The 12,835-nt window shown below is 39.8% G+C and overlaps 1 protein-coding gene across 6 annotated transcripts in view; it reads left to right on the top strand.

The window, feature by feature from the left end:
• Positions 1 to 10,012: 10,012 nt before the first annotated feature.
• The window catches only part of LOC114655371 (cytoplasmic dynein 1 intermediate chain 2), a 171,047-nt gene continuing 168,224 nt past the window's right edge, over positions 10,013 to 12,835 (top strand). For all 6 annotated transcript variants that reach the window (XM_028806304.2, XM_028806302.2, XM_051930632.1 and 3 more), the window contains exon 1: positions 10,013 to 10,169. The gene's annotated coding sequence lies outside the window, so the exon portion shown is untranslated. The remainder of the gene's footprint in view (positions 10,170 to 12,835) is intronic.

Genomic DNA, 12,835 nt, shown 5'->3' with positions numbered 1-12,835 from the left:
GACACATTTTACAAACACAGTGTCCGCAAAGCCTGCAACATTGTGCAGGACCCCTTACACCCCTCACATGGAATTTTTACACTTCTGCCATCCAAGAGAAGATACTGCAGTATCAGAGCCAGATCTGCCAGGCTGCAGGATAGTTTTTACACTCAAGCTGTTAGACTCCTCAACACCATGCTGCCCCCTGGGATCTTCCACACTGCCTCAACCACCTCTAAAAACCCACTGACACAGAACTTTTATACATGCAAGCCACTTTCCTGCAAAGACGAGCTGCATATAGAAAAGAACTGAAAATCTCCTAGTATTTTGCACGCTGCAATTTGACATTCTTTGAAACATTCTGACCTGTCATTGTTTACACATCTTAAACTATTACAGCCGTTTCTGTACTACCTCACACTGTGCCGTATTATCTATATCTATTATTTATTTATTTTCTTCTTATATAATACACTACTGTGGCTGTGCGTTTGTCTGTCCAGGATTTTAAATCACCTGTAGCTCACAAATCGTTTGAACTATTGAACTGAAATTTGGAACACATATACTACGTGACGTCTATTATCCAGGGTCAATTTACGGACATGAATTTTCGGAGTGATGATTGACCTCCAAAGTTATTCCTCTTTTTATTTTTATTTTATTTTATTGTAGAATCAATTCTCAGCAGGGGCCAGCAGGGTGGCGCATGTGCATGGGCGCCATTCTCATCCCTACCACCTTCGCTGTCACTTCCCCTATCTCTTCATATCTTAAATCATTCTTGAGGCAGATTGAAGACTTAAGTCCCAGCTTAAGTGAAAAATTAAAGAAAAAGTAGTAAGTAATTGTAACACAAACACTGACTTAATCAGTTTTATTGCGCAAAGATGCAGATGAAAAAAGAGAAGAAGTGGGCCAGTAGGGTGGAGAAAAGAAACGCTGTTCAGGAAGCAAACGAATGCTGAACCTACAGAGAAAGAGCAGGAAAAGTATAAGTCAAGTGTATTTACTACACGATTTTGTGCAGTCCGCTGTTACTGGTATTACATATTTATTGACTATATTTATGTATCTAGATTGCACAATACCATACATTGCATCAATGTTCAAATTGCTTACTACACATCATATTGATGCTACTTCTTTGTCTTGTCTTTGCACAATGTCTTGTCTTCTTTGTGTTTTAATTTTTAATTTTAATTCTAATTTTAATTTTTTATTTTTATTTGCACTTCATGTTGTTACACTGTGGACCCTGAGCTTCGCAATTTCATCTAACTGTATACTTGTATATGGTTGAGATGACAATAAAGTTTGCTTTTACTTTGACTTTGACTATGAACTGTTGTGATGGATGGTACTTTACAAAACAAGACTGACTGATGACATTATTACAGAGTCCTGCAACTCTATAAATCAAAAAAACATTTGATTGACCCATTAATGCACCACATTAGGAGAAGAACTGTTGATTACTATGAGATCCTATCCAAGAATGGTCCCTGCCTTGCACCCAGTGCTGCCAGAGTAGGCTCCTGCTCTAGTGAACATGAAGTGGATTGAAGGAGCAGCTCGCTATTTCAGTGTTAGCTCAGACTGCCAGCCGCATTTGTATTCAGCCCACCAGAGAGATGAGGCGGGGAAACGGAGACACAAGGAGCTGCTTGCCATTTTTATCTCAGATGTAAATTGAAAAAAAAGAGACAGGAATTTCAATCAGGCCGGAGATACTCTACTCAATCAGCAGTAAAAGGGGTTGAGACCCCTCTTCCACAATAATGTAGGTGCCCACTCACCCTGTAGCGAATTTAAATGAAGGAATTGCCTCCTGAACCAAAGAGATGAGACTTCTCAGGGGCTTCTTTGATGACTTGCTAAACATGCATCTTGAAATTTACATTTTTATTGTATCAGTTTGGGCTTGGGTGGTTGGCTGGCATTTCTTGGCATGTGATGTTCATTCAGGGCCTCGCTATGCTTTGATTGTAATTTTAACACCTAACAAAAATTGAAATAATGGTGCATACAGATGTGCCAGCTGTCACTAGGACAGGCATATTGTTTTGGCCATTTTTTTTTAGTGTGTACCCTTCTAATGCCCTAACTATATATGGTCATGTGAAAAAGTAAATGCACCCTGTGGAAATCATTGATGTTTTCAGTATAGTTGAACAGGCAAACAATGCCTACAAATAAAGGTGATATACTTGAATAAAACTGCAAAGAAAATTTGCCCTTTCGATAATTTATCCAAAAAAACTATGTGTAATGGTCTAGTGGTGAAAAAGTAGGTACACCCTTGGCCTCTTTAGCAAAAATTAGTTCTTGTAGGTGTTTTTCCATAACTACCAACCAGTCTCTGATGTCAACTCGGTGAAATTTTTGACCGCCCTCAGTTGCAAGTGTCACACACGTGCGATTAGGGGACAGTCAAAAGGCTTAATGGCATGTGAAAGAACAAGAGAAGGGGAACTGGAATGAGGCACTAATGTTTTTCTCTCCTTTCATCTATAGAAAAACACCTGACTAAAACACTCCTACCAGACATAACGCTCCAGTATCCACCTTCATCCAGATGGGATAGAAGATTTCTCTTCCGGCTCCATGGAATTACGTCACTACTGGTCGCCTTCCAATGACCTCAGTTCCATCCCTCTGCTTCTGACATCATCTCCCGCCACTGCATTCTACGTCACCCCGCCAATGATGTCACTTCCTCCCTGTTAATTATACTTCCTGTATCAACTCCATGAAAGCTTGGAGAATTCATGTTATTTTGTTGAATGTGTGATTTTTTTTTTGACCATTTGACTGAACTGGAACCTGCAGCGAGTATACAGGGAGGTTCCCCAACACTTAATCTGTGTCTCTGTGCTTTTGTTTTATCACACAAGATATTTGGGGGTTTTCTTGCATTTTTCATCTGTTTCAAATCCCCCCACAACATTTCAATGGGATTCAAATCACGGCTTTGACTAAGCCTATCCATCACCCTTCATTTCTTCTTTCTTCCTCTACGGATTTGCTGATATGTTTCAGATCATTAATGAGTTGAAAGGTCCATTTTTGGTTCATCTTCAACTTTTGGACAGATAGCCTCACGTTCTTCTCAAGCGCACATTGATATGATGCCAAATTCAAAGTCGATTTGATGACTGTGACCTGCCCAGGCACTAACACAGCCAAGGATCCCCAATCAGAACATTTCCAACACAATGCTTGCCTAGATACAATCTCTCTATACAGTATATGTCCATGTTAACCACAAGGGGGTGACAATTATGCCCAGGTACATTTTCAGCTCAAATAGCAGGTTTTTATTGAGCTCCAACACCTTCTTCAGAAGAGCACTAGCAAAAGTTCAATTTACAGTTCATCCTTCCACCTCCATAAGAGTGTTGCCCATTGTCTCCTGACTCTGACTTTCCAATGGGAGGCTTTGGGCTTCTTTTTAAGCTGGACACAGGAATGCTTCTTGTGCAGTCCATGTCCTCCTGGAAGCACTTCCAGGTCATATAGAAAGTAGGGAGATCCTGTCCCAACAGGGCCCTCTACCGGCACCCATGGGCTCTAACAGGGTTGCACTCCTGGACTCCAACTCCCAAGAACCACTGTGGGTGCCTCAACTGGGCTGCCACCTATTGTATAGGGGATGTAATTGCTCCCAATTTCCAGCTTCCGCTGGTCCAAGTACTATTTCCTTCCAGCCGGGCACAAAGCTGTTTCTCTGATCGGCCTGCCAACTTGTCTGTTTTTCTGTCCTGGCCTGCCATTCGGGTAAGTATCCATCCCCCTCTCTGGCAAGGAAGTGTATGGCTGTGTCCTATGTGGAATATTGCAGAGTGACTGGCAATTGGCACCACTCGAGACTTTGTCTGGATAGGATCGCTATGTGTATGTTTGTGTATCTATATGTGTGTGTTAATCTTTAAGGGTAAATGAACCCAATAAAAGTTCCCAATACTCTCAAAATGTGGCTACCAGCAACTCCCACAAAGATATCAGGATTCACATTGTTCTTATGACAAACTACATTGACAGACTGGTCGAGAAGAGAGGAAAAGAAGGACAGCAACATCTGCTGAGTATAAGGAAAATTGCAAAAGGTGGTTACATGATGGGAGGAAAAACAAGAACTGCGACGACATCCTCTAAAACACCAAGCAATTGCAGTGTGTAAACATGCTGGTATACACAAGCTACTGGGGCTGGGATCTTGACCTTGGGAGGAGCGGAGGTCCACATGTTGGTTGCTAGTTGTTATAATGTGGCCCTTGTAATAATTTTTTTTTAACTTTTTGTGCATAGTTGTGCTTGATGTTGGATTCATTTTAAGGGTTTTCTGTGTCAGAGAATTCAATTGTGGTGTTAGTTTGTTGATTCCCCTAATATTTTAGGAGTTTTTTGAATTGTTTTGCTCTCCACTTTCCTGACTCATGGTTAGGCTTGCGTTCATTGTCAAAAGTCATGATCCATTGGTAATTGGCACAATGGGTTGAAAAGGTTGGCTGCAGATGCATTTCTGATCTGTGGACTCTGAACCTCTTTTATACCTGCATTATTATCAATCTTTAATTTAATATTGTTTTTTTGTATCAGTATGCTGCTGATGGAGAATGTAAATTTCCCCTTGGGATTAATAAGGTATCTATCTATCTATCTATCTATCTATCTATCTATCTATCTATCTATCTATCTATCTATCTATCTATCTATCTATCTATCTATCTATCTATCTATCTATCTATCTATCTATCTATCTATCTATCTATCTATCTATCTATCTACCTACCTTTGCTAGTTACTTGTTTGTTGGTTTGATCTCTTGCTTTGTTCCTCACCTCGATTTCATTTTACGCTTTGGTGTTGTTGCTATTCTTTTGATTTTCTGGTTATAACTCTTTTTTGTCTGTTCACACCCCTCCTGGTTCTCTCAAAAATTACCTTGTCCATTCACTGACATAATAATAGTATGCTAAGGCTTGTCCATCTGTCATGAAATTACTCACAAACTAATGGGCCAGTATGACCGGATACATTCTGGAAAATCAAAAAAGATTTAGGTAATGGCAACCTCAGTAAAGTGATCTGTAGTTGTGTTTTCATTATGGCAAAGTGATTGCGCCACCAACTGACATGGTGGAAAGAAAATAAACTGCAGCGACATCTGCTAAAAACTGAAAAGAGTATGGATTGAGATTTAATGCCATGTGGAGGTGGTATCATTCATGAGCAGACCTGAGCAGCTGAGAGGGAGCATAGAGTGTGACAAGTGTCTCCATGTCTGTAGACACTCACCTATTGACTAATCTGTAGGCAAGCATCAAGGATTTATAATAAGTGTATCTAGAAGTGCATCTGGAACTTGAATTGTTGGTTAATTTTATTGGCAGCAAACATTACTTATTTAGTTAATGCCTTATTGATATCTGCTGTCATTGGAAGGACCAAATAAAGTCCGGATAAATTCATAAGTGTAGGTGACAAATTCACATGTGCATTGTTTTAAATATCTACATAATTAGCTTCATTTTGACCCTGTATTTACTGTATTAAGTAAATTTATTAAGCACTAGCTGTAGTAGTGAAACAGGACAAACTTTAAAAATCAATAAACAAAAAGCTATCGCTAGCTAAGCGGAGGCAAGGTACACTACAAAACTCAGAGGTAGACTGACTCCCCACTCCTGATGTCATGCTTCCTCCTCCTCTAGGTCTGCAGCCTCTGTCTCGGATTAGCATGAATATATCACTCCTGCAAGCAAACTATGATTCTTAGAATGATGAGAGAAGTCGCAAAATCAACCAGAATGTTCAAGCAAATTATAGAAAAAAAACCAATCTAAATCCGTTAAGTAGTTTTCTCGTTCGCTAGCTAAGCAGAGGTAAGATATGCCCAGAGGCTGGCATTTGAGTGAGGAAGAACCCCCCCCCCCCTCGGTCCACTGCGTGTCTTTCGGATTTGTGCAAATAAATCAGTAACGCAAGTGAACTATGATACTTCATGTGGTGAGAGAAGTCGCAAAATCAACTGGAATGTTCAAGCAAATTATAGAAAAAAAGGATTTAATCTGTTAAATAGTTCTCTCATTCGCTAGCTAAGTGAATGTAAGATACGCCCTGAGGCTGGTGCTTGAGTGAGGAGGGCCCTCCTCCTCTCTGCCCGCTGCGTATCTCTCAGATTCACACAAATAAATCGGTACCGCAAGCAAACTATGACACAGAGTGCAATGAGAGAAGTCGCATAATCAACCGGAATATTCAAGCAAATTATAGAAAAAAACCCGATCTAAATGTACTAAGTAGTTCTCTCGTGAAAAGCAGACAGACATACATACAGACAGGCAGATGTTGGATTTTATATATATAGAGACTAGCCGTCCCCTGTGGCTCCACCCGCGTATTAGTGAAACAGGACAGTGAGGAGGGCCCCGGCCCGGCTCCCCACTCCTGACGTCAATGCTTCCCTCTCCCCTCGGCCTGCAGCCTCTGTCTTGGATTAGTGCAAATATATCTCTCCTGCAAGAAAACTGTGATTCTTAGCACGTTGAGAGAAGTCGCAAAATCAACCAGAATGTTCAAACAAATTATTGAACAAAAACAGATCTAAATCCGTTAAGTAGTTCTCTCGTTCACTAGCTAAGCGGAGATAAGGATCACCCCGAGGTTGGCATGTGAGTGAGGAGGGCCTCGCCCTTTTCCCCTCGGTCCACTGTGTGTCTCTCGGATTCGCACAAATAAATCGGTACCGCAAGCGAACTATGATACATAGCGCAATGAGAGAAGTCGCAAAATCAACCGGAATGTTCAAGCAAGTTATAGAAAAAAACCTGATCTATAGTTCTCTCATAAAAAGCAGACAGACAGACAGACAGATAGACAGAAGTTAGATTTTATATATATATATAGATGTTCAGTATCAGCAGTAGTGTGTTTTATTTTATGACTGTTATTATTAGCAGTATTTATATATTGGTAGTAGAAGTAGTTAAAATTTTTATTAATATCTATATTATCATCATTATTATTATTAGCAGTAATGGTAGTTGTAGTGATTAAATTTTTTTGTTACTGTATCACATGACACAAGTGATACTGTTGGCTGTATCAAGTAACAAAGAGTAACAGTTCAATAATCCCCTTAGGGATTAATAAAGCATCTATCTATCTATCTATCTATCTATCTATCTATCTATCTATCTATCTATCTATCTATCTATCTATCTATCTATCTATCTATCTATCTATCTAATAATCTGGACTATTATTATTATTATCTTTAACTAGGCCAGGGGTGGGCAATGTCGGTCCTGGAGAGCCACAGTGGCTACAGGTTTTCATTCCAACCCAGTTACTTAATTAGAAACCAATCCTTGCCAATCTCAGACCTTATTTAATTTTATGGCTTGTAAGTCTGAGCTATGTAAGGCTCTTATATCATAGATTTTTTTCCTTTCCAATGATATCATCCAAATGATTTGAAGCCTAAAACGGATAATTTTCAGTCTGTCACATTTTTCTATTAAGAGTTTCATTAACTCAAACAGTGCATGATGAACACACACAGATGTAATTGGAACAAAACTAGCTGGAGAACTGCTGGCTGCTTTGTCTTTTACATCTTATTACTAATAAGGAGCCATTAAAACACTGAATGCAGCAGTTTAAAATTGAAATAAGCAATTAAGGGTGGAGAACCTTAACAAGCGAGACCACTAAAATGAAGCATCAAAATGTCACTTAAGCAATAAGTGCTTCATCAGCAATAACTGACTTCTCATTAAGAAACTGGGCTAAGATATCTGGTCTCAGAATTAATCTGAATAAAAGTATACTCTTTCCAGTGAATTCACAAGCATATAATATTAGATTGGACACCCTACCTTTTACCATAGCAGATCAGTTTAAATACCTAGGGGTAAATATCACAAGTAAACATAAAGCTCTTTATCAACAAAATTTTGCTCTCTGTATGGAAAAAATTAAGCAAGACTTGCATAGATGGTCAAACTTCATCTCACTCTAGCTGGAAGAATTAACGTTGTTAAGATGAATATCCTTCCTAAACATCTTTTTTTATTTCAAAACATTCCAATATATATCAATAAATCGTTTTTTAAGCAATTAGATTCAACTATAACCTAATTTATTTGGAACTCAAAACACTCACATATCTGAAGAGCGACCCTGCAAAGACCTCAGGCAGAAGGTGGCATGGCTTTACCTAATTTTCAGTTTTATTACTGGGCAGCAAACATACAAGCCATAAAAACCTGGACACAAATAAATGAACATACACAGGCTTGGTCCACAATAGAAGTAAAATCCTGTAGTACTTCTTTATACTCCCTGCTCTGCTCTCCAATAAATGCAAGTTATCGCAAATATACTAATAACCCAATTGTGCTTTATTCACTTAGAATATGGAACCAACTTAGAAAGCATTTTAAGATGGAAAATCTTTTATCTGTGGCACCTCTGCAAGAGAACCACCTCTTTCAACCCTCACAAACATATCCAGTTTTTAATACCTGGAAAAGAGTTGGGATTAAATTGCTCAGAGATCTTTATATAGACAATATCTTTGCATCCTTTGAACAATTACGTTCCAAATTCAACCTTCCAGCTACACATTTCTTTCACTATCTTCAAATTAGAAACTTTGTTAAACAGAAACTGCCCGATTTTCCTCATCTCGTACCCTCCACCATGCTGGAAAAAATACTGCTCAATTTCGAGGAATTAGACACCATTTCTGAAATATAAAATCTTATTAGAGTCCCTTCCTTTCAAAGATCCAAGAGGATCTCTTAATCAATATATCAGAAAAGGAGTGGAAGGTAGCATTGCAGAGAATTCACTTGAGCAGAGCCGGCCTTAGGGCGAAGCGAACAAAGCGACAGCTTCGGGCCCACAGCTGGAGGGGGCCTACTGCGCCCAAGGTTTTTTTTTTTCCTGTGATGCAATGCTGCTGCGGAGGGCCCAATGGAGCAACAGACTCCTTCACTCCAACCTCTATTACTAATTTTTTTATTTATATAATTCACGGGCAACATATTCCATCACCTAATTACTCCACGTGGACATCTCCACTCGGCACTCGGCATTTGTCTTCAATTCTTTTTTGTATAAATTGATCTATTTGTATGGAATAATTACAATAAAATTAATAAATAAAATTAAATAAATTAAATAAATAAAATTAAAAAAAAAAAAAAAAAAGAAACTGGGCTGGAACAAAAACCTGCAGCCACTGTAGCTCTCCAGGACCGACATTACCTACCCCTGAATTGGCCGTCATTTATGAAGGAAACAAATCAATTAGTATATCATTACCATTAAATACTATTGAAGTCCAAATCTATGGGTTGCTCTCTGGATTGCAGCAACCCTCCCAGTTACCAGTTTTTCCAAACTTCAGCTCATCACCACAACATACTTGAAGTCATCTATGACATAACCACCTTGGCAGGCAGTGAGGCGTATAGTGGATAAGGCTTTGGACTTCAAACCTTGAGCTTGTGGTTTCAAATATCACTACTGACACTGTGTGACCATGAGGTCAGGTAAGTCATTTGACCTACATGTGCGCCAAATGGAAAACCAATTGTGTCATAAATGTAAGTCGCCTCGGATAAAGGCGTCACCCAAATAAGTAAATATAAACATATAAGGAACATGATTATCATCTGCATCCACTGAGACTTTGCACAGAATGGGTGATGACCTCATAGATGACTTTGCCTCCAAAAAATTTAGACGTGTTGCTTAAATAGGCAGACTGAAGAAACCCCTAAACATTCACATTCAAGCTTTGATTATTTAAAAAATTTATTTGATATTAACATTACAGTTAAGTTTTTGATGTGTGAATTTTTGTTTGATTATTACTTAGTTAAATATAATATGATCAAATTAAATCTGTTATAAAAAATACTAAGTAGATTCTGCTTAGCGTCCTAGTTTTTGCTCTTCTTCGTGTTTGTTCCGCTAAGGCCGCGCGCACTTGAAGAGAATCCGCGATATTACGTCATCGCCTCGACGTGCAGTTTGTCCCTTCCCGACATCCGTAGCCAAGCATCTCCATCTTTGTGTATTCCACTGTGGAAGTATCTATTTATCAGTAACTACTGGATTACAGGAATAACTACAAAAAGGAAGAACTCGTAGTGAAATCTCAGGTTAGTCCATTACGCGATCACGTTATATATGCAAAGAGATTGAGCGGGGAGTGTTTTAGCTGTTAAAGGTGTAGCTTTATAAGACTTGAGAGCATAAAGAGAAGGCCGGCTGCCTGTCAACGTCAACGTTTACCGGTAGCTCACGCCTGTTATGTCAGGTTTATTGGACTTTGCGTTTGTACTTCGTTGAAAGTCGCACGCAGTTGTGATTGTAACGCGTTGTCACCCATTTGTGCGGAATATGAAGGTCTTTTGTGTAGCAGCGGTGTCCTGGTCAAGGATAGGGTGGAGTTGGGTGGGGCGACATCAGGAGCTGATGAATAAATAAAAACGCTGGACGTCTCAAACACGCCATATGGATCCTACTGCATTCCATAAAAGTGAAAACAGTGCTTTGAGTGTGCGATGTAACTGCGCTCAGTATTAGGAATCGTCACTGTTCTTATCCCGTTATTCTAGGGATATGTCCGCATTGGCACTTGGACAAGCGTGTGGACTGAGAGCCGCCGAGACTAACCTTACTTACTCCACGTTACTGTTGTTCAGGTTTCCTTTATACTACCGAGTCGCAGTGTAAGCAGAATTCATAACAAGAACTGCAGGTGTGACTCAGTACGAGTTCTCATGATTTTCAGAAAGGTGCCACATAACCCTTTGATCAGCCTGTAAGGGGCAGTGGAAGGAAAACTGGTGTAAAAAGAAAAGTGCGAGCAGTTGAGATGCGATTTTTTTCCCTACGAATTTGGATGTGTGTGAAGTGGGAACCCTCAGTGATGAGGGTTGGAGGTGCAACCTTTTTAATTACCAGTCCTAGATCAGTAGTTCCTAACCTTTTTACAACTAAAGAACACTTTTCCAGCCACATATAAGTTACTGACCACCACCATATATTTGAAATTGCAGTGCCATAAACTCTACATTGTTTTTATTCAATAGATGTTATCATTCAATACAACAAAGTAGAAAATTTAAACAATAGCGAATGCCATTACGAACAATACGACACATCCTCTCCATGACACACTAATACAGAGGACTTTCAGCTAATGAATTATTCAGCAGAAGTGTGTCAAGAAATGTTACTGGGGTTTCTTTATACTATCAACAATATGCAAACATGATGCCTCACTGGGACTGTAACTGCCAAGTCAGAGGTTTTCTTTCTTTTTAGTCATTCTGGAGTATCTGTCTATCGAGGTTTTAATGTAATTGACCTATATTCAGTAACACAAGTTGTTAATCAGTTGCAGCATAGATATATATGCTTTATTTGTCCCCAAGAGGAAGTTAAAACATTACAGAAGCTCAAAAGTAGACAAATAATGTGTGTAATATAGATATGTATTAACTGATCAGCTACAACATTCAAATCAGTAAAAAGTGAAATGAATAACATGGATTATCTCATTATGATGGCAGCTGTCAAGGGCTGGGATACATTAGACAGCAAGTGAACAGTCAGTTAGTTACTGAAGGTGGAAAATGGGCAAGCATAAGGATCAGAGCAACTTTGGGAAGGAAAAGATGTGATGGCTGGACGACTGGGTCAGAGCATCTCCAAAATGGCAGGTCTTGTGGTGTGTTCCCAGTATGCAGTGTTTAGTACCTACCAAAAGTGGTCCTAAAAAGGACAACCAGTGAACCAGCAACAGGGTCATGGGTTCCCAAGGCTTATTGATGCACGTGGGGAGCTAAGGCTATCCTGTCTGGTCCGATCTCACAACCGAGCAACCAGAGCGCAAATTGCTGAAAAACTTAATGCTGGCCATGAGAGAAAGATGTCTGAATGCAAGTGCTTCACAGCTTGCTGTGTATGGGGCTGAGCAGCTGCAGACCTATTGGAGTGCTCATGCTGACCCCTGCCCATTACCCAAAGTGCCTACAATAGGCACATGAGTATCAGAACTGGACCATGGAGCAATGGAAGAAGGTGGCCTGGTCTGATGAATCATGTGTTCTTTTTGATTATGGGGACCGTCAGGTGTGTGTGTTTGTGTTGTTTACCTGGGGAAGTGATGGATGCTGGATGCACTATGAGAAAAAGGCAAGCCGGCGGAGGCAATATAATGCTGTGGGCAATGTTGTGTTGGGAAACCTTGGGTCCTAGCATTCACATGGATGTTACTTTGACACCTACCTAAAGATTGTTGCAGACCACGTACACCCCTTCATGGAAATTGTATTCACTGATGGCAATGGCCTCTTTCTGTAGGAAAATGCACTCTCCCACACCAAAAGAATTGCTTAGGAATGATTTGAGGAACATGACAAAGAGTTCAAGGTGTTGACTTGACCTCCAAATTCCCCAAATCTCAATCTGTGGGATATGTTGGAAAAACAAGACCAGTCCATGGAGGCAACACCTAGCAGCTTACAGGACTTAGAGGATCTGCTGCTAACATCTTGGTGCAGATACTGCAGGACACTTTCAGAGGTCTTGTGGAGCCCATGCCTCAATGGGTCAAAGCTGTTTTGACGGCATGAGGGGGACCTACACAGTATTAGATAGGTGGTTTTAATATTGTGTGCATGTGTTTGTGTGTGACCTGTCCAGATGTACCACAGGTTTACATTTAAATGCATTAAAATGTGAATTAGAACAGGTCCAGCTTACGGTGCGCACAATAGGAACATGTTGTTAGAAATCTAGTCTGTCCAAAGTTGCC

Source organism: Erpetoichthys calabaricus, chromosome 8, assembly GCF_900747795.2.
Source record: "Erpetoichthys calabaricus chromosome 8, fErpCal1.3, whole genome shotgun sequence".
Taxonomy (NCBI): Eukaryota; Metazoa; Chordata; class Cladistia; order Polypteriformes; family Polypteridae; genus Erpetoichthys; species Erpetoichthys calabaricus.
The sequence above is the reverse complement of the archived record's forward strand: the minus strand, read 5'-3'. Positions and strand labels throughout refer to the sequence as shown.